The sequence below is a fragment of the Equus quagga genome, chromosome 20 (assembly GCF_021613505.1).
Source record: "Equus quagga isolate Etosha38 chromosome 20, UCLA_HA_Equagga_1.0, whole genome shotgun sequence".
Taxonomy (NCBI): domain Eukaryota; kingdom Metazoa; phylum Chordata; class Mammalia; order Perissodactyla; family Equidae; genus Equus; species Equus quagga.
The window spans coordinates 42912156-42935086 of NC_060286.1; the positions used below are offsets into that span (position 1 = coordinate 42912156).

At 42.5% G+C, this 22931-nt stretch overlaps 1 protein-coding gene across 3 annotated transcripts in view; it reads left to right on the forward strand.

Annotated features, from left to right (window-relative positions):
* TRAF3 (TNF receptor associated factor 3) overlaps positions 1 to 22931 on the forward strand; it is a 109528-nt gene that overhangs the window by 14309 nt on the left and 72288 nt on the right. The window contains exon 1 of one of the 3 annotated variants that reach the window (XM_046647317.1): positions 9056 to 9136. The exons of the other annotated variants lie outside the window; for them this stretch is intronic. The gene's annotated coding sequence lies outside the window, so the exon portion shown is untranslated. Of the gene's footprint in view, positions 1 to 9055; positions 9137 to 22931 lie in introns of those variants that run through there. 3 annotated transcript variants of the gene reach the window in all.

Here is a 22931-nt window from a genome sequence, read left to right on the forward strand (position 1 = left end):
ATGTATTAGTCAGCTCAGGCTGTCATAACAAAATATCATAGACTGGGTGGCTTAAACAACGGGAATTTATTTCTCATAGTTCCAGAAGCTGAAAGTTCAAGATTAAGGTGCCAGCCAGTTCAGTTTCCTGGTGACGGTTCTCTTCCTGGCTTGTAGATGGTCCACCTTTTCACTGTGTCCTCACGTGGTGGAGAGAGAGAGAGACAGGAAGCAAGCTCTCTGGTGTCTTTTATTAGGGTCCCCGATTACCTCTCCAAATGCCATCGCATTGGGAGTTAGAGTTCCAAAAGATGAATTTTGAGGGGGCACAATTCAGACCATAGCGTTCTGCCCTGGACCTTCAAAATTCATGTCCTTCTCCCATGCAAAATACATTCATTCTATTCCAGCAGCCCCCAAAGTCTTAAGTCCAGTATCACCTCTGAAGTCGAAAGTCCAAAGTCTCATCTAAGTGTCAGCTAAATCAGATGTGGATGAGACTCGAGGTATGATTCACCTTGAGGCAGAATTCCTCACAGTGAACCTGTGAAACCACCTAAGTTATGTGCTTCCAAAATACAGTGGTGGGAAAGGCATAGGGTAGACACTCCCATTCTAAACGAGAGCAATCGGAAAGAAGGAAGGGGCGACAGATCCCAAGCATGTCACAACTCAGCAAGGCAGACTCCATTAGATCTTAAGGATTGAGAATAATCCTCTTTTGTTTGATGCTTTGCCTTCTTGACCCACTGGGGTGGAGGTCCCACCTCTGCTGGGTGGGGGGTTGTGCCCCCAAGGCTCTGGGCAGCTGCCCTCTGGCCTATTGAAACCTAGGTGATGGCCTCCCCATTTTGAAACTAGGAGACAACCCTAATGATCTCTGTATGGCCTGAAAAACAATAGAATCAAAATAAAAGGGGGCAAATTACAGGATGAGTGAGTTAGCAAGCTAATATTCAGATCAGAATAGGACTCTTCTCAGTTTCCATGAGGAATTTTACCAAATGAGTCTCTCCAGAGAACTGACGTTAGGGAGATGACTGGGCTGAAATACGCACACATAGCATATCAGAAATGACCAGAGACTGAGTGTGGAAGATGATGCTAATTTGGAATTTTGGAAGCAGAATTAGAGTTTAGGTGGCTTTAGGCGGCAGATTAGCGTTGTGGAAGGCCTGTTCAGGATCCTTCTTGTGATGGATGTGTTCAGTAGAAGCTGACAGAGTGTTAAGGGAACTGCAGAGTTTACACAGTGGGAGGAACAGGCTGCATAACCACTAATGTCCCTTTCAGTCTTAGGATTCATGAGCATAATTTAAAATCCACAATTTCACTGGTGTTTGCAGATCCCGCTCAGTTCATGAATTCATACCCATAGTGTAGCAACTGCCTAGGTGTTATCATGGTGTTCTACTAAATATTTGTTTCTGTCACCTGGCAGGCAGCACTACTGCTTGATTTTGCATTTGTGTGTGCTTGTCCAATAGGACTTGGCCTTTCGTGTGGTATGTCTAGGATTTTGTTGGTTTCAAGGGAGTGAAAAATGCTTATTATCCACAGAGCCTGGGATGGCTACGGTATTCCATCTCTAAGGAATTTAAAAACATTTCCTGGTCATTTTGGAAGCTTCCCAGATTCCTTTGATGGAATGTAGGGACACTGAGTGGAACTCCTGACTGGGCTTGCAAGCTGCCTTCTCAGAGTCTTACTTTATTAGTGATTTATTTCTTTTCTTTTAGTGGTTTCATGTCAGTGTTTCTAGATCCTGGCTGCACAGTAGAATTATTAGAAAGAACCACAAAAGCTGAGGGCCCTACTTCAGACTATTTGAGTCAGTTAAGATCCCAGAAATCAGATTTAATGGTTATCTTTAAAGAGTTCCTAAGGGGATGCTGATGCTCAACCAGGGCTGAGAGCCTGTGGTATAGTAGAAGGAGCACACTTCTTTCTGCCTCAGAGGATGATTCCTGGTCCATCAGCATCACCTTAGGTGCCTGAGAAATGCAGGATCACAGACCATCTCTCAGACCTACTGATGCCAAGTCTCCATCTCAGCTGCGTTTCCAGGTGATGGACGTGCTCAAGTGGGGAAAGCCTTAGGGCTTTGAGCCAGAGAGACAGGATTCAAACCCTGCCTCTCTTCGCTCTCAGTTTGCATGAACTTGAGCAAGTTACTTGACCTTCCTGAGCCTCGGGCCCCTCCACATAAAAAGAGGACAGTAATGCAGGCACCCAGTCCTTCAGCCACAATTCTGGAGCCCCCGAGCCTCTGAAAATGGAATGGTTTTGTCATAGGTTTGGTGCCAAAACCTGACCTGAACTGTGATGTTATTTATAATCTCTATTCCACTTAATATGAATATTCCTGTATTTCACTGCAGACTGTTAATATGTTTTCTTATAGATGCTGTCCCAGACTTGGCTGGGAGAGTTATGTAATATATAATATATACACACGATGTTTCCTTTCTAAAATCCAAAAAACTCTGAACTCTAAACACATCTGGCTTTGATTTTGGATAAGGAATTGTGATACTGTAGAGACTCAGCTTATAGGTAACTGTATGTTAGTGTGTATATAAAACTCCGGGCAGTTAGCAGGCATCCAATAAATGCAACTATTAATCCTCTTGTAATTCCTCCATCTGTGTGTTTATACTTTCCCCATTGTTGCCTTTGTTTTCCCAGCACCTTTATATTTGATATGCCAGACTTTATTTTTCAGATAATTCTTTTTTTTTCTATAAATCAGAAGTAAATTGAATCTGCGACTGGGTGTCCATAATCTACTCTGTGCACATATCTGGGCTGGATGTCACAGGAGAGTAAAATGTGCATATGACATGGTCCCTGCTGGCGAGGAGCTTAGAATTAGTCCTAGAAAGAGAAAGTGTTGAAAGTTTTTTTTTAAAGAACCTATTTAATAACATTGCAAGCCAGAAGGAGAGGGTGTGTTAGAAGGCAGCTTATCCTCCTGGCCTGGCCTCCTGGCAAGCTGTCTTAGAGCATGAAAGACCCCTGTGCTTCAGAATGATAGAATCTTGGAAAGTTCACACTCAGTCTCCTGTTTGTCTCCTCAGCCAGGTGATGCAGGCGGAGGAGGCCCCGGGGGCAGTGCTGTGAGGGGGAGGGGGTTCAGGGTGTGGACCCTGGAGGCCAGTCTCTGATCTGTCTCCACCTCTGTCCCGTCATTTGTCAGTTTGATAACCGACTGCTGCGTGTACTGCAGAAATGTGCACAGATATAATTCTTGACTTGGATGAGGTGACCCTATGATGTTGGCTAAAAAAAATTGGCTAAAGATTCAGAGAATTAGTATGTTTACTTTTGTGCCTTTACAGACAGCTCCCCCATCCCTGTTTTACTGATTTTTCTCTGTAGAGACTTAGAATCTTGGGTTCTGTCAAGTGTTCTTCAGAATTCCTTTGATCCATGACCGACCTTGGTTAGGAAAATAATTGGGCTGTTTTAGGTATGCACTATTGGATGATGATCAACGTGTCCCAAACCTTCCACTGTGAGGCCCCTCTAGCAACAGAAGAGTGGATGTGGGACTCTTGGCACCCTTTTAGAGGGCCAAGGGTGCAGCATTCTGAAGCAGCCTGTTCTTAACACAGGGTTTTTGTAGTCTGTTTTGTCTGACATTCCTATGAATTGCATTTTGCTATATAATATGTGTTGTAATATTACAGACCACTAAAAATCTTCTGTGAATCAAAATTAAACCCTCTAGGACAAGAAAGTGTGCCGATTATTCCCATGGCTCCCTTACATACTATTGTACTCTTGAGAAGCACAAGGAAAGGTTTTTTTTTGTTTTTTTTTTTAGGAAAATGAGTCCTGAGCTAATTACTGCCAGTCCTCCTCTTTTTGCTGAGGAAGACTGGCCCTGAGCTAACATCCATGCCCATTCCTCTACTTTATATATGGGATGCCTACCACAGCATGGCTTTTGCCAAGTGGTGCCATGTCCGCACCTGGGATCTGAATCGGTGAACCCCAGGCCGCCGAAGTGGAACGTGCGCACTTAACCACTGCGCCACCAGGTGGGCCCCAAGGAAAGGTTTTGACCTTCCTTGGGCAGAGCAGAATCTGTATTGAGATTGATGTATCTTTAATCCCTTGATTACTTGTCTCCAGTTTTCTTTCCTTTTGGCCGTTATGGGAGTATTTGCTTTACATATATATTGAGTGCCTTTTGGTTTAGATAATTTAGGTAATTGGCAACTAGTTTTGATCTTATTATCAAGAATTTTGATCTGGATACCATCACCAGTCCTATCGGGGGCATTTGGAAGGCTAAGAGACTCACTGGATGCTTGTTTTGTGTGTGAATGCTCTTCTGAGATGGGGAGGAAAAACTTAAAACCTCAAAAACTCTGTGGTAAACTGATGTGGGAATTTGATACTTCAGATGTCTCAAGTGATTTAAAGTGTGTGAGATGTATTAACTTTTTTGTAGAGAGCAGTGTGCATAAAAACAATGACAGGTAGAGGAGAATGCCCAAATGAGACTGCCACTGCTCGTGGTCCGTGACTTCCGGGGTGCTGGAGGTCCCTTGAGTAGGGATTCACCACTGGACTGCAGACAAGCCCTCCTCAGGATGCTGTGGGGCCTTGAGCCATAACTGCCTGAGACTCCTGTTGGCTGCTTCTCCTGGCTGATGAACAGGGAAGGTGGAGGTACCAGGGAGACACCTCTGTGATTGCACTGTTTTACATGCCTAAGAACAGCTTCACAAGGCCACATTTCCATGTGTGCCTTAAGGGGCCTTGGTCACCACAGGCATTTTACTTGGGGAATCTTCACCTGTAGAAGTGGAGAGGCTTGGTGGTGAGTTCCCCCACCTAGAGTGGGAGGCAGTCCTTCCAAAGATGCTCAGATTTAGACTTAGACTCTCTCCAAAGGAAGTGTCAGCATTTCTTGATGTCATGGTTCCAAACCTCACCAGGATGGTTTGTGTAAGCACCTGTTTTGCTTTCAGTTTCACTAGAGGATGTAATTGGGGCCAGTTGTTTCTAAGTGAGCATTTCAAACCTAACAGAATGTGATCCCTGTTTCCTTGGTCACGTTGATAATAAGCACAGACCACTTGGTCTAGGATAGTTGTTCTCATTGAGGGGAGGGGGTACTTTTGTCCCCTAGGGGACATTTGGCAATGCCTGGAAACTTGCTGGGAGTGGGTGGGTGGGGAGTGCTACTGGCGTCTAGTGAGTACAGGCCAGGGATGCTGTAAACATCCTACAGTGCCTAGAACATCCCCCCACAACAAAGAATTATCTGCCCCAAAATGTCAGTAGTGCCAAGGTTGAGAAACCCTGGTGTAGAAGTTGTTCAAAGATGTTCTTTTCTTGATTTCCAGTGAATGTGTGACTATTAAGATTTAGTATTTTTGTAAGGTAAGGTACTTTCTACAAAAATTCGGTCTTTAGCCATTAAATGAGATCTTAAGAATTAAATCTTTTTTTATTTTTTTATTTTTTTTTTAAGATTGGCACCTGAGCTAACATCCGTTGCCGATCTTTTTTTTTTTCTTCCTCTCTCCAAAGTCCCCCAGTACATAGTTGTATATTCTTGTTGTAGGTCCTTCTGGTTGTGCTCTGTGGGATGGCGCTTCAGCATGATTTGATGAGTGGTGCCATGGCTGCGCCCAGGATCTGAGCTGGCAAAACCCTGGGCTGCTGAAGCGGAGCGCGTGAACTTACCCACTTGGCCACAGGGCCGGCCCCACAAAAAATCTTTTTAATGTAGTGAGATTGTACTAGAAGTGTGTATTAAAATTAGCAGAGGGAACTGGGAGGTCAAAGTGCCAGGGACAGAAGCCCAGATGTCCATCAAGTTGATTTGGATAGACCCTTCCTAAGATACTGTAATTTACATTGAAACTTTCATTGACAGAGTTGGAATTTTTGAGTAAGTGCCATTAGAAAAATAAAATAATTTTCCAGCTGTGGTTCCCAAGTTCCCCAAATTTATATCTTTAACCCATAACTCTCTTTGAGCTTTAGCTTTAGCTCCATGTGTTTATTTAACAACTATTGAGTGAGTCCTCAGTGTGTGCCAGGCCTCATCCTAAATCCCAGGGACGTGGCAAGAAACAGTGCAGGCAGCTCCTTGTTGTGATGAAGCCTGTGTTGTGAGGCAGAGTTCGAGGACAGATAGGGAAGTTTACATGCTGATTCCAGAGTAGAGCGGGATTGGCAGGGCCGGGGAAGGTTGAGAGTGGGGCATGTCTCGTAGCTGGTCTGGGAGGAGCTTGCTGACCAGGACCTGCAGGAGGAGGCATCATTTTGTCCATGAGCCCTGGACAGGGAGTGACCAGACACAACTGGAGGCTACCTGGTGTTTTCACTTGGTTGTCCCCAGTAGAACTCTTGATTCCTTCCTATCCCCCTCCAGTTCCTTAAGCCAGAAGATGGGGGAGCATTCCTTGATCCCTCTCCTTCCCTCCCGTTTGGTCCCTGGTGCTCAGTCTTGCATCCTGCTTTTTCCTCACCTGTCTGGTCCCCAGCCTAGGCCAGGCCTCTTGCCTGATGCCTGTGGCTCCTGACCAGTCTCTCCACTTTACTCCAGGCCCTTCTCCACACAGCTGTGGGAGAGGTCTTTTAGACACATAGATCGCCTCCCGCCCTTCATGGAAAACCCTTTAGTGGCTTCCCACTGCACTCAGGAAGTAGAACGTTTCTCCTCACCAGGCCCTGCACCACCTTTCCTGACCCACCTCGAGACACTCTGGCCTCTCTCTGGGCTTCTTCCCAAAGAACCTGCCTGCCCAGGGGCTGCATCCATTCTCCTCTGGACTCCTGCCTGCCCTGCCTGCTGCCTTTGGGGGCCTGGAGCCTGTCTTCCCACCCCTCTACCCTGGATTCTTGTCACCAGTTTCCTGCAGGTGCCCTCAGTCCTCCTGGCAGTGCTGTGTCCTTTTATGTTGGCCATCTTTAGATGAGAAATCACTCACCTGGCTGCATTTCACTTGGAGGAGGAGCGGATGATTCACAGGGACCCACCCTTCTTCCCGCAGAGTTGGGGTTTTTGCATAGGGGATTTTTCTGTCAGTTATTTTTTCCTCACCTTTTGGAGTATTAAAAGAGCCGAGGCAGTGGTGGTGGTAGGGGGAGGGGCAGTGACTGCACCTCCTGGGGTGTTCTCTGATCCCTACAGCTGGCTTGTATTCTACCGTGTTTTCATAGAGCAAAGAAAGGTAGCTGTGTGTTGATTTTGTTAGTAAGCTTTTGAAGCAAAGCATGGTGAATTAGTAGGTCTTTTTTACTACAAAAAAGGAAATGGAAAACTAGTGCCATGGTTTTGGCATAGTTACTCCAGCATGCAAATTGGTGCTGGAAGGAAGTCGAGGTAGTGTAATTATATGCTCTGTTGGTCCTTAAGACGTGTCTGAAATAAACAAAGTCGTGTTTCATTAGATATGAAAGAATGTATACTCCAGGTGTTCATAATTGAGTAATAGTGTATTTATTTGGTCCAGTTTATTGGATGAGCGGGATATGGAAAGTGAGTACAAAAGGTCTGTTCGGCCTTGTCCCTTATTTGCCACAGGCTGATGCTGGAAAATTCTTAAGTTTCCAAATAGAAAATGAATATAAAAGAAGGCCCGTACTAGTCAGGAGTTAGAAGGATTCCCAGGTGGCCTCTGAGAGGAGGAAATAGCTGAGAAGTTATTTAAGATGATTTTTGGTGACAGAGAAACTTCTGAATCTGTCTAGCAGGTGGATCCCAGACATAGAGCCATTTTATAAGTAATAAGCTGGAAGTACTGAAGGTACATTTGCCTAATGAGGGAAAAATACATACTCTAATGGTGGATTGTTGTTTCTAGAAAAACTTGAGTTCTAGTCTCAATTTTTATTGTTTTGAGCCTGTTGATAAGATTGAGGGTTTATTTTAAGCTTACACATCCCCTAGAAACTGAATGTATACCACCTGAGGATTATTTTTAGGTTTTACCATAAAATCTTTTACAGCATAGAATTTTAAAGACCTGTGTGGACAGCAAGATCTTTGAAGGGAAAACTTGGTTTGGCTTGGAAGTTCATCTAATTGAAATTAAACTAAGGAGATTCACCCCATCTAACTCCAGACAATCTTCATGCGTTCAAGAAGCTCATTGGAAGTCTCTACCAAAATAAGTGCTTTAGCTACTTGTGATGGAAAACGCTTAAATAAGCAATTTAAAATTCAGTACACCCTACTTAAAATAGATCAGTTTACAAGATTCATGGACAGAGCTCTTTATATGTATTAGTATTATTTGGTAAGTGATGTGCGGGATGGAAATGGATTTTTCTTCCCTTCAAAGAACATGTAATCTGAGGAGGGGCAGACATGCAGACAGTATGAACTGTTAGACAAGACAGAAAAGTGCAGAAGGTATAATAGAGTAGTAGTAGTAGTAATCATGATAGAAATAGAGGCAGAAGCATCATAGAATGGGACGTCCAGAGTACAGTGTGGGAGTAATGGTGTTTAAAACAGAGGTTGGCAAACTACGGTCTAAAAATGGTTTTTATGTTTTTAAAAGGTTGTAAAAATAAGCAAAGAGGAATATGTAACAAAGACCATCAGTGGCCCATGAAGCCTAAAATATTTATTATCTGGCCCTTCACAAAAGGAAATTCTCTGACTCTTGGCTTAAGGGGTCAGGAGATGCTTTACAAAAACTAAAATTTGAGCAGGCATTTTACCGGATAAATAACATTTGATTTTCAGGGTAGCAGGGGTGAGGGTGGGGGTGTTGCTGTGGCAGGGCCAAAGACGAGAGAGAGGACAGGAGGGGAGCACTGGTCTGTAAATCACAGTGCAGTGGCTAGGCCTGGAGCTTAGGGTGAGCTGGGCCTGTAGTGGGGAGTGGAGAAGGGGAGGGCAAAGATCATGTCTCCTCTTAAATACCAACGTTTGAACTCAGTTCTGAAGTGGGTCATGAACTGTCATGAACTGTCATAAGCTTTTGAGTAGGAGAATGTCAATGTTATAATTAGAGTTAATTGTGAGAAATTGACATAAGTATTTCATTTTTTTCTGAAAGATGCTCTCCTGAACTGTGAAGTATTCCCTCAGAAGTGATTGTATGGTTTCACAGACCACTGACACTATGGTGTTTGATGTGCAGATGAGTCCAGAATTCTTGGTTTAAGGCTGAAGGTTGGTTGATGTCCTTTTCATAACTTGTTTACATTTTCTGATCAGCAGCAGACATTTGTGAAGTTTCAGTGATCCCATAAATTGAGGAACTTGAGAGAATCTCTAGAAAGGCAGAAAAATTCTTGTTGAAGCCAATAACTGTATTTCCACTGTTAAACTTCTGCATGGAGAATTTCAGTTTTGTGTACTATATCAAAATCTGCCTACCCGGGTGTGGTTGTATTCTTTGAGAGAGAAAATGTAGAACAGGTGCCCTGAGACCTGTAGATGTTCTGGATTCCCAGTGACATAATGTCTCTGAACACAGAACCTTCACACTCATCTCTTTCCAGAAGGGGGTCACTCAGGAGAAAGCTGGGTAAAGGTATCCTAACTTTATATGTGTGTATACCCAGAGAAGATGCATGAAGATAAAAATAAAATAAATTTTCCCATTACCCCCCCACTATTAACATTTTGGTATGTGGTCCTTGAGTCTTTTTTTCAGTAAGTATGCACTTAGATCCTTTTGTTGAGAATCAGGTTCTGTCATTATGCACTTGGTACCTTGCAGTGGAGTGAAGTATGGCCTGATAGTTAAGGGGGTGCTGAGTTGCTGAGTCCGCATGGTTCTCACTGGAGCCTCCTTGCTCCTTTCTCTCTGTATTGGTTCTCTTCTGAGCAAATGAGGGCACTCTTGACTGATCCTGAAGCTTCACTAACAGGGAACCATTGGTATGTGGACTGTTTTTTGCAGAAGTCAGACCCTTGGTCTCAGTAGGAAGGTGATGAAGGCCTTCATTCAAAACTCTTGATTCGATTCTTGGTTTCATCCAGAGTTGATGAGGTGGGCTAACATTTTGAAGAGGATACTGCTCCAGCCAAATAGCAGTTGTCTTTCTGAACTGAGCCCTTCAGAAAGATCTTGTTTGCACCAGGGTCATCCTTGAGGAGTCCTGACCAGTCCTGGGAGGTCAGGGCCCCACCCCCCAACCCCCACCTGGGCTTGTCCAACTGGAGCCTCCCTCCTTCCTTTGCCTCTGAGAGTTGCCGTGGTCTCAGGGCGCAGCCACCACCCTTAGCTGGGCTTTGTGACTCTCCCAGGACACCTTGTCTGGGAGATTGGTCCCCTCAGTGTTAGCAACAAACACATGGGTCCCTGTGACTTCATTTCAGAGAAGGATCATCCTCGTGACTGACATCTGCTTACCTTCACTCTCTCTTGCTGAGCTTCCCAAGAACCACACTGCCCCCTACCAGAATTTTAGTGTCCCCAAAAGACAGGCGTGTGTGTGTGTGTGTGTGTGTGTGTGTGTGTGTGTGTGAATGTCTTTTGTTTAAGAAAAAAAAAATGCCAGTGTGTTCATGCTTAGAATGTTTAGAAAATGCAAATATTGCCCATTGCCCGCCCTACCACTGTTAATATTTTGGTATATGTCATTCATCTCTGGGGGCAAAATCTTACACATTTTTACAAAAATAGGAACATACTTAAATAATTTTTAGTTTAAAAAACACCCTTAAAATTTTTTAAAAGCCCTTTTTATTCAAAAAAGAATACCCATTCAGTTACAGGCAAATTGTTTTAATAGGTAAATAAAAAGATAAAAAATATAAATACAATCCTGCCCACTTAGATCACTACTATATGGGCTCTTCTAAGCTGTCTTTGAGGCATACATATATTTTCTTTTTATAAAAATAGAATTGTTCTGTATAATACTGTTTTATAATTTGATTTTTTAAATAATAGCTTTATTGAGATATGATTCAGATATAATATTCACAATTTTAAAGTGTACAATTCAGTCATTTTTAGTATGTTCAAGAATCTCATGATTGCCACTTTGTAATTTTAGAACATTTTTATCTTCCCACAAAGAAACCTTGTACTGATTAGCTACATTTCCCATTCTCCACCTCCGCTAGCCGTAGGCAGTCATTAATCTATTTTGTCTCTATTGATTTGCCATTTCTGGAATTTCATACAATATATGGTCTTTTGAGATCGATTTTGGTCACGTAGTGTAATGTTTTTAAGGTTCATCTATATTGTAGATGTATCAGTAATTCCTTTTATAGGCAAATAATATTCCGTTATATGGATATGCTACATTTTGTTTATATATTCCTCAGTTGATGGATATTGGGTTGTTTTCCCTTTTTGGATATTATGAATAATTTTCCTATGAACAATCTTGTACAAGTTTTTGTGAGAACTTAAGTTTTTGTATCTGTTGTATACGTAGCTGGATCATATGATAAATCTATGTTTAACATTTTGAGGGACTGCCCGACTGTTTCTCAAAGCAGCTGGGACATTACATTTTACATTCCTATCAGCAAGGTGTGAGAGTTTCAATTTCTCCAGATCTTCACCAACACTTATTATTGTGTTTTTTATTTTAGACAACCCAGTAGATATGAAGTGGTATCTCATTGTGGTTTTGATTTGCATATCCCTAATGACTAATGATGTTAAACATCCTTTCATGTGCTTATTGACCATTTAGATATCTTCCTTGGAAAAATGTCTGTTCTATCCTTTGTCCATTTTTAAAGTTGGGTTATGTGTCTCTTTGTTATTGAGTTATAAGAGTTCTTTGCATATTCTGGATACAATTCCTTTATCAGATATATGGTTTGTAAATATTTTCTCCCATTCTGTGGGGTGTCTTTTTCATTTTCTTGATGGTGGCCTTTGGTGCACAAAAGTTTTTAACTTTGACGAATTCCAGTTTATCTACTTTTTCTTTGGTTGCTTGTGCTTTTGGTATCATATCTAAGAAACTATTGCCTAATCCAAGGTCATAGAGATTTACACCTGTTTTAATCTGAGTTACATTGTGTTAGCTCTTATCTTTAGCCTATGATCCATTTTGAGTTAACTTTTGTGTATGGTGTGAGGTAAGGGTCTAATTTCATTCTTGTGTGTGGATATCCAGTTGTTTAGTTGAAGAGACTATTCTTTCCCCCATTGAATGGTCTTGGTCCCTTGTCAAAAATTAATTGACCACAAATGTAAGGGTTTATTTTTTGGATTCTAAGTTCTCTTTTGTCGATCTATATATCTGTCCTTATGCCAGTATTGTCTTGGTTACTTAGCTTTGTAGTAAGTTTTGAAGTCAGGAATTGTGAATCTTCCAAATTTGTTCTTCTCTTTCAAGATTGTTTTGTCTATTTTGAGTCCCTTACATTCATTCGCTTCTGTGTTTTAGGATCACTTGGTCAATTTCTGCAAACTATAACTTTCTGTCTTTCGTTTATCATATCATGAATGTTTTCCTTTTTCTCAGTCTGTAATTGTGCTGTCCAGTAGAGTAGCCATGAGCCACATGTGGCTAGTGAGCATGTGAAATGTGGCCAGTCCAGATTGAGATTGGCTGTAAGTGTAAACTAACAACAGATTTCAAAGAGTTAGTGTGGGAAAAAAAGAGCACAAAATATCTCATCAATAATTTTCTATATTGATTACACATTGAAATGATAACATTTCCTATTGGGTTAGATAATATACATTACATAAGTTTACCTATTTCTTTTAACCTTTTTAATGTGGCTACTAGAAGATTTCAAATTACTTATCTGATTCTCATGTTGGACAGAAGTATTTTTTTAATAGCTTGGTATTTTATTATTTGTTTGATTATGTGATGATTATATGATTGCGTCAAAGTTTCTTGATTCAGTTCTCTATTATTGGACACTTAGGTTGTTTCCAGTTTTCTCTATTTTATACAGTGTTATGATGAGAACCTTGTTGCCAGGTCTTCCTGTGCTCCTGTGATGCTGCCGGGATAGAGTGAAATGTGTTTGCTGTGTACTTCGAGGTCTAGGGCATGCAAGCTCTTGTGTTAATAGTGTGGAGTAAGTGGATGCATGGTTTCGTGTTAACAAAAAATGTTTCAAAATAAGGCTGTACACAGATTCAGCAAATATTTATTGAGCCCCCACTGTGAGTCTGGTTCTTTTCCAAGAGTTGGGAACACAGTGGTGAATGAGTCCAAATTCTAGCCCTCTTGAAGTTTATGTTCTAATGGGAGAGAGGGATAGTCCACAAACCTGTATCAGTTAATGCTAAAGAGCGGCTTTAGGAAGGACAAGGAAACAGGCTTTGCGAGGTAGAGTGTGCTGGGGGTACTCTCCCAGTAGCGTCAGGAAAGGCCTTTTTGAGCAGGTAGCATTCTGAGTAGGGACTGAAAGAAGCAAAGTGGCAGAGCCATGTGAAGATTTGGGAGAAGAATGTTTTTAGGTAGAGGGGTCAGGAAGTACAAAGATTTTGAAATGGGAATATGCTTGACTTGTTTTAGAAACAGCATGGAGGCCAGTGTGCTTGGAGTTTGGTGAGAAGTGGTTGGATTTGGGATACATTTTGAATATGGAACTGGCAGTCTTTGCTAGGGAGTTGTGTGGGGCGTGTGAGGAGGGGGAGGCCTTGATAACTTACGCAGTTGTATTGTGCCATTTACTGAGCCAGGCATTGCTAGAGGGGGATCACAGGAGGGGGGCACCGAGGGTTCAGTGTTAGACCTGTTAACTTTAAAATCCCTTTTGGGTGCTCAAGTGGAGATGTTGAGTTGGTAGTTAGATGTGCCAGTCTGGAAATCACAAGGGAGGTGGGGCTGGAGATACGTATTTGGAGTTAGGAAAAGCTACTTGGATATCAAGCAGGTTGAGTGAGAGTTGACCCCTGGGTTTTGGAACATGGAGGCGTTTGGGGCCTTCAGCAAGAGTGGTGTTGGTAAGGCTGTGGTGGGGTGGTGGGTGAAAGTTTTCAGGGGAGAATGGGATGTGTGTGTTGACAACTCCTTGAGCTCACTCTGAATTGGACAGAATGATGGGGGTCGGGGAGCTGGGGACAGACTACCTCTTCCGTCTGCTCTGGTGGGAGTGTTCCTGGAGAGAGGCTAAGAGGGGGTGGGCTGGGATCCAGTGCCAGAGGGGAGGGTAGGCGTCTCTCATAGGATCAGGAGAGAGGACAGAGTAGACTGGCAGGCCTTCCGTTCTGCAGTGGGAGGATGAGAAAATTTCAGATTGCCTCTGTTCCAAAAGCTAAGAGTGACAAGGAGGGAAGGGGTGTTGTAGGGTTTGTTATGGAATTAAAAGTAAAATTTGCATGAATTTTTAATATTTTTGAAACCTAAGACTTCACATAAATTGAGTTCCTTCAAAATGCTTACCCTCAGGGTTCTCTCGCTTGTGCCTTTGAGGGTATTTTGGTGGAAAAGTTTGAGAAGCCACTTCATTATTGTGTTCTATTGTTATGTTGTTAAATCTCACCCAAGTGAGTGTTTAACCTTAAAGAGTTTGAGATTCCCTCACCCATTTTGTTATCCTTAATAGAGCTTTTGCAGCTGCTCCAAATATCCCTCCATTTGTGCATCTTAATAGTTGCTTGGCAGGCCACTTCATTCTGCACTGGGGAGGCCAGTGTGGGAAGCTGCGGGTGTCTGTAGGTAGAATGGGAGTCCTCTCGATTCCCACCCCTTCCTGAGGTAAGAATATGGAGGAAGGCAGGGCCCCTGAAATGCAGCACCCTCCAAGGACATTTTATTGAACCTTTTTCCTGTTCTCTCAAAACACTGAACAAATACGCTGCACATCTTTTATTCTGGCAAGGTGGTTTGGTAAGCTGAGTGTAGTCCTATTAGTCAACCTTTTACAGTACTTAACAGTCAGTAGTGATTAAAAGTTATTCGGCTTCTTTCGTATTTATTGCATTGCCTGCTTGTTTTCTACTCAATTTGAGTATGATTAAGTCCAGGGGCTCCCCTACCCCCCATTTAGGTTCAACCTTCTTGGTTGAAAGTGCTGTGAACAGTTTGATTCATCTCACAGAGTTGCTTCTTGGAATGGAGCACGTGAGAAATCAGAGGTCTGGGCCCTCTTCTTGTTGACAGATGACGTGGCTAAGGCCTGCAGGGAGCTTGATTTGTAATTGGTTTATTTGTGTGACTGGGTCATGTGCCCCTTACTTCCCAGTCAACCTTGTGGACTGACCTGTACTGTGTGGCTCCTGCTCCTTCCCTCACCTGTCTTGAATACCTAGAGCCAGGGCATACCTGTTTGAGCCCACAGCACTCCTCATTCCTAAAGGCTGACTTCCTCGGTCCCTAGGTACAGAGGCCTTCCCTGACCACCCGCTGTGCCGCCCCTCTGTAAGTGTCTGCATAGGTACCTTCTTTGCCTTTATTGCCCGACCACAGCTTGTATTTGCCAAGGAGCGCTCGTTTATTACTTCTTGGTCTTCCCTTCCAGTTGACAAGTTCCACGAAGGCAGGGGCTGTAGTCTTGTTTTCAACCTAGTATATCCAGCATCTGGTGAGGGTTATGATGCCCTCATGCTCAGAAAGTTTATAGAATGAACAAATTGTGTAAATCTAGGCTTTTAATCCAGACTGCTATTGTTGCCTGGCCGTTAAATGGGGCTCATGTGTCACCATTTCAGCCAATGCTTGTCGTATTGTCATTTAACCATCCTTCATAACTCTTGGGGCCAGAGGTGTTTTGGATTTTGGAATTTTTGAGATTTTAGAATGGAATTAGTGAATACGCCATATATCGTGAAACATCCTAGCCAGCACCTTATAGTCAAACGCTAAGATTTTTGCAGCAGAGGAAATGACTATTCACACTAAGTGGGAAAGAGACTGCCCAGTGAGTTATGAATATGTTCTCAGAGCCTTTGAGATTTCAGAATCACAGATAAGGGATCGTGGACCTGTTTTAGTGAATGTCTGTCAGGCATTATGCCACGTGCTGGAAATGCAGAGGAAGAAAATATGTGCCTGTCCTCTCATATGAGGTGGGCGGCCACCATAATGTGTGTGACCAGCACACACTGAGAAAGTGCTGTGGTGCATACTGGTGTCTGCTGTCACCCCTCATTTGCTTTTGAGAAGTGTTCAGGACAGGTGCTGACTGCTTCGGGTGTGCACACAGGGCTCTGGCAGAAAGAGCACTGCACTGAGAGGCAGGGAGTGTAGGAAGGGCTGTTCTGGATCATCCTGGATCCCCTTCCCTTGGGTCTAGCTGTGGGGCTTCAAGGAGTAGAGAGTGAGGCTCTCAATGTGTGTGACATTGTCTCCCATTTCTGCCCCTTTGTACCTCTGTCCCCTTCATTGGTATGGAATCACTCCCGGAGGCTGGGCGAGGAGCATGTCTGAGCCCCTCATCGCTGGGACTGACCTGTCTGCAGTCTCACACTCTGCCCTCTCGGCTGGGCCAGGAGTTTTCAACAATAGATGGATTTAATGTACATTTCCCGACTTTTAAAATATGAGTATAGTTTTATTTTAATCTGTTTAAGATGCATTTTTTGATGTAGGTAGAAATCTTTAATTTAAAAAAATTACCTGCTTTCTGAAATGGTGCTTGCATTTTGAAAAAATGTTTAGTTGCCAGGCTGCAGGAAAACCTGCCCTTTTTTATTAGAAAATGAAGAGCCAATACTGAAATATGTCTAAATATGCATATTTCAAGCATTTAAAAAGGATATAGGGCTAAATAGTTTGTTTCTGAAGCACATGTCACTCTGTATTATTTCTAAAGTTTTTCTGTGACCTTTGATAAATTACATGGAATGTATTAACTCTCAGATGAACACGTATATTAAAAATTATTCTTCCATTTTAAAATTATTTGTCCAAGGTACTTGACTTAAGATTTAATGAGCCATGACACTGAATTAGAAACACACTTTCAGTCTTTAAGATTTTATAAAAGATATTATAGTTTTCAAAGAGACTTAGCAGAATGGTCTTTTGCGATATATTTGAGGATGATTAAGAATAGAGTTTGTATTGTAAAAACTTCTTTCAAGACACATTCTGGGGTTTTATGAGTGAATAATGCTGGCAGGACAAAGTGGCATCACCCAGAATTTTGTGGTTAATATTTGCAAATAGTTTACTTAATGGTTTAAAAGAGATTCCTTCTGTATTTTATAATTATCCTTTTTTGGGGAACAACCTGTAACATGAAAAATATCCAGTGGTATTATCTTTGCTACAGATGTATTATATTTATGAATTGGAAATGTTTGATTTCTTAGAGTGTGTGTGTATTGATAGATTATGTAGTTTAAAATGTTGGCATCTGTGTTGCATGTATAAACATGTCGGTTTGCAAGTGTAGCTTTTAGAGTATTATAGAAGACTGAGGGCTTTTTAAAAGGTCATAATAGAAAAGTTTTGTATGTTTTAATTGCTTAAATATTTTCTTTCACTGGGGTTATTTAAAAAAACACTGAATGTAATATGTGGGAAAATGTTAAATGGATACATCACTATAAGATTTTCCACACACGTTTTTTATTCACCATGAGGCACAATGGGAAGGCTCCATTAACACTTTAGATGGTATCATAATTTTGGAAAAACCATTTCACCATAGGGATGTTTACAAAAACTGAAGCTGTCGCTGCCAGGTTATGACATTGCTAGCAAGTGACGCAGTGTCAAAACCAATTTATAATTACCTGTGTTGTCAACATGCAGATTTTCTGTATTCAGTATTTAAACTACAATTTTACCATTCTGAGTAATTTGAAATACAGTAGTATAAAAGAATTAGATCTGCCAAACCGAAAATGTGTGCATATCTAAAGTAGTTTCTTTTCTTGATTTTGGTTAAGTTAGCAGAAGTATCTTCACATCTGTAATTTCTGGTAACTTAATGAGAACGCACTGAACTTTTGGGTCACAATAAATTTTCCCATTATGTAAAATATTTTACACACTGGTTGACTCATTGTGAATTGTGAGTAGACATGATTCTCTTCCTGCGGAAAATAGAAACACATATTGTAATGACGATATTAACCAATAACAAAATTGTGCTTAGGTTACCACATTGCTGTCTGTTAGTTGGATTGTTGAAGACTGAGATAGACAGACAGCTATGGGAATGAGTTGAAAGCTCTTTTGTTAGGTTTAGAGGATGTAGCCTTTCTATAAGTCAGTTAGTTGTTTATTTTATACCTAGGCTTATTTTTGTTCTTACGAGTTTCATGTTCAGTTAATGAATGTGTTTTCTTTGACTGTATTGATTTGAAGTCTTGTTAATATATCTGGGTCTTAAAAACTCAAGTGCTCATCTTTCTTTCACAGTGGGAAGAACTCAGCAGATGAGCACTGTGTGGGGGGTGGGAGTTGATAGTTTCTCTAGCGCTGCTCCTCCCTCGTGTTTCAAAGTGCTATATTTGAACATGTATGTGATTTATATTTTACATTAAAGTTGAAATGAGTTTTTTTCTTGAAAAATTGTTGAACTCTGAGATTTTGGGGAGAAAAAGTTACCAAGAACAGTTATGAGTTGTGTTTGCTGAGGAAGTTTCACCCTGAGCTGACATCCATTGCCAGTCTTCCTCTTTTTGTATGTGAGCCGCTACCACGGCATGGCCACTGACAGAGAATGGTGTAGGTCTGTGCCTGGGAACAGAACCTGGGCCGCCGAAGTGGAGCACACTGAACTTAGCCACTAGGCCACCAGGGCTGGCCCAGTTATGAGTTATTTTGAACAGTGAGAAGTTTATTTAAAATTATTTGGAAGAGACACCCCCAAAATAATGCATTTTGGGGGGGGCATAATGAAGACTCTTGTATTAACATCTTCCTTTTTTGTTTCTTTAATTGAGATGGTGAGCTGCATCTCATTAAGTGATGTTAATTATCAGATGTTTGGCCTTTGGCTTGATTGTGTCAACTTTTTAAAAAATAACTTTATTGAAATAGTCACATTCTATATAATTTACCTATTTTAAGTGTCTGGTTCAGTGGTTTTTAGTATGTTCACAGAGTTATGCAACCATTATCTATTTTGGACGTTTCACGTAAGTGGAATCATACAGTATATGGCTTTTTGTGTCTGGCTTCTTTCACTTAGCATGATGTTTTCAAGATTCATCCATGTTGCAACAGGTTATTCCTTTTTGTTGCTGAATAATACTCCATTGTATGATTGTACCACATTTCATGTATTCATTAGTCCATTGATAGACATTTGAGTTGTTTCCCTCTTTTGCCTGTTGTGAATAATGCTGCTAGGAACATTTGTGCACAGGTTCTTGTACACAGCTTTTCATTTCTCTTGGGTGTATACCTAGGAGTTTGCATTGGCATTGATATGTCTTTGACCTACACTGTTCAGATTCCCATTTATGTTTGTCAGGAGGCTTTGCTACTTGTAACTGGGTCTTCTTTGACCTTTGTTGGTGACCTGGTGACTCTTCTTTCATGCTTGAAGCCCCTGGACTCCCTGTTGCTGGAGAAACAGCTAGAATTGTAATATCCTTCTCTCCTAAAACCAGATCACATCTAATGATCACCACAGGATCTTATCAAATAAGTATCCTGTTGGATTTTTGGTAGATAATTAAGTCTGTTCTATATCCAAGCCAACTAACTCCTGTCTGTATTTTATATTTTTCTCATGTTCTTCTCCCTGCTTCTCCTTGGGGACACCCTTTGCACTTTAGCCCCAGCAGCACGGGGAGTGACTATGAATGATTTGTCTGTGTATTTTCCCTTTAGGCTGTATACCTCTCACTCCTGTGGCTTTTTCCATGGTAATTTTTGTAACTAGGTTGCCTGTTTTTGAAGTAATAAACACCTTAAGATAGAGTGATACTCTGGAGTATTTTGTTAAATGTCCAGATGAGACCTATAGGAATGTATCCATAATTTGTATCAAATTCATGTAAATGTACATTAATGATGTTAGCTAATTGCCAGCCTAAGTTAGATTATGAATTTCATTACTGCTGTTTAATAGAGGAGCAGGTTCTGCCATGGTCATTCCAATTAATGGTGAGAGCCCTTTAGGTCTCTCGTCATGTATTTAAACTGAATTAAGCTTGGAAAAATTACTGAGTACTTTGTGAATACTGGCTGTATTTTGTAACATTTATGCCTTACATTTTGAGAAGCTTGTAATTGCAGGAACCTTTCACATGCATTATTATCAGTTAAAAATCAAGTCAACTCTTTAAGGTTTATAAGATAGGTCTTACTCCTTTCCTATAGACAAGAAATCCCAGATGCAGAGAGAGCGAGTGATTGGTTGGGAGAAGTCAGTGTCAGAGGGAGACAGAGTGCCCCTTCTGCTCTGCCCCATGCTGTGGGCTGAGAGGAGGCAGGATGTGAGGAGACCAGGCCCTACCCTCTCCAGGAATTGTTGCGCTGAGTCCAAAGCACCAAACAGCTAACAGCCAAGCTGCGTTACTTGATCACCTAGTGGTGCACTTGAAAAGTTAGTTCTCTGTTTCAGCCTTAACTGCTTCCTCATCTGTAAAGTGGAGATATCAGGAAGCCACTCCACAGGTGAGTGGGGACCTGGTCTGTTACAGTCCCTGGACCTGGCTCCCATGCACTGAACATTGTCTCTGCCCTTAGTTTTCAGGTGGTTGGCCTGGAAGGCAGTTTGAAGGCTCCTGTAGCATGCTCCTTCTCCCGCTCTGATCTTCCACCACTGGCCCTGGTGGCCCCTCATCAGTCTCTTCCCCAGTGCACACTACCCTAAAAGTAGTTCTCGTTGCTAGGGGGTGTGCGGAAGGTCTCAGCCCCAGGCCAGTTGTTGGCCCCTCCTCTCTAGGCATTATCTGTTCCAAGAGTCACAAGAATCGTGATTAAGACCCCTGCTAGCGCCTCTAGACCTTCCTGGCAATGCCCACAGGCCAGAGTGTAGGATTCTGGCTGCACTGGCCCACGGGCCCACGGGCCCTGGACTGACAGATCAGTAGGGGAGGAGTCGTACTACAAAAACTGCAGCTGTCGGGCTGGCGGGGGTGAGACTGCCACAGAGAACCAGCCTTGATGCCTGATTTGAAAGGCAGAGTTCTGTGAGGACTCTTCTGTGGAGAGTGCCCAGACTGGCACCTAAATGTGGCCAGAGGCGTTTGATAAAAGTTCCTGTGAGTCTGTTAAACCACTCTGGTGAGTCTCTATAAAGCACAATGATGGCAAAGAGAAATTTCTTCCTGCTGCCTCTTTCTACCTTTCTTTCTGATCATCCATCTCATGCTGTGAGATTATCCAGTCAGACAGGGATTTGCACATGAGGTGCATGTGGTTTGATCTAAAATACTCATTTATTCATATCTCACCTTTTTGAGGGGAGATCAGGGTAGGAGGGCGGCAGCATTTCCATCAATCTGATCCATCCCGTTCCCATTGGTAAAGCCCCAGGGAAGCATCATCTTTTCCAGTTGGTGGTAATGAACTTTTGCTAGGTACCTAAAAAAGCAGTATAGCGGGTGGTTAGTGTGTGGCCTATGGAGCCTGGGTGCCTGGGTTTGAGTCCTGGCTCTCCCACCTGCACTGTAACTTATTTTCTCTGTGCCTCAGTCTCCTCAGCTGTCAGATGGAGATGATGCTGGTAGTTACCTCATAGAGGGACAAGTGAGTTCCATGTGTGGAACAATGGTGGCCGACCTATGGGGAGCCCTCCACAAGCACCAGCTACCGCAGTGGTGTGCTGCAGATACTAAAGTGACTGCCCCTGAGGGGCTTTGGCAGGGATCAGATGCAGAAATGTCACTTCCATGTAGCATGGTAACTACTAGGAATGACAGGAGTCCAGAGGAAGGGTCCTTGCTGTTAGGGATCAGAAGGGAGTCACTGCAGACTTCCCAGAGAGAAGATTCTGGAGCCTGAGGTATAAAGGGGGTTAGGCAGATAGAGGGAAGGCAAAGCAGAAGATTCTCATCAGAGAGAACAGTATAATGTTTGCACGGATACTGCAGGTCATTTTGGACTACTAGAATGAGGGAGTGACCAGTAGATTCCTTAATTGATTTTTTCATTCACTCAGTCCTTGACTGAGCACCTGTTCATTGTCAGGCTGGGTACTAAGTGTAGAGTAGAGCAAAACACATCTGAATGGAGGCTACTTAGTCATTTCTGTCAGGAGGTAGTCACCAGAATCGCAAGAAGACTGCTGTTATTTATTGAGGGCAGTGTAGTGGTATAGCACAATACAGAGCTGCCCTGCTAGGGTCAGATTCTGCCACCTCCACTTGGTCCCCTGTGGCTTGGGCAACTGGATGCCTCGGGTACTGGATGCTCAGGTATCTGTCAGTTGTGGTGGTGGCAGTGCCTGCTCAGGGCTGCTCTGAGGATTAGATGGGCTTCAGAACAGAGCCTGCACACACGCTTGCTGAGGACTCACTGGGACATGCCAAGGAACGTGTACACTATTTTGAGCCTCTTCTCCCCTCATCTCTTCTTTTTCCCAGCTGAGTGCACATCCTTTAGCTCCTGTTAAATGTTCCTTCCTCATAGAACTTTGTCCTGGATCCCCCAACCAGCTCCACTTCTGCCTCCCTTGGTGTCCTGGCCCTCTTTGTCATACAAGTCCTCACGCTTGGGAGGACTGTTCTCCCTTTGTTTTCCCCACTGGAGTGCCTGTAACTATCAGGACGGTGAGGTCTGCCTTACTCATGTCCTTTCACAGACAGCATGTGGTTAATGCTCACTAAATGTATTGAATGAACAGACGAAAATTAAAGATCACTTAGTAAGCATGCTACTATTTTAAGTCTCTTTTTCTGAATTTGGTTATATGGTCAATGGTTTAATATTTCAAGTGTTCTGACCACATAATGGTTTTTACTTTACTCTGAAGGTAGCTGGGTGTTCAAGGTGATTGCTGCCCACAGAGGAACTAGAAGTGCTTACTGCACTTGCGTTTTCTGGAATGAAAGTCATAGTTCGTTCCCAGTAGCTCCTCAGTAGGGGCTTTAAAGCTGATGTTAAGCAGCAGATGTGCAGGATTCTCACAGGGAGTACTTGAGCATTAAAGATGGTGTGTCATCATG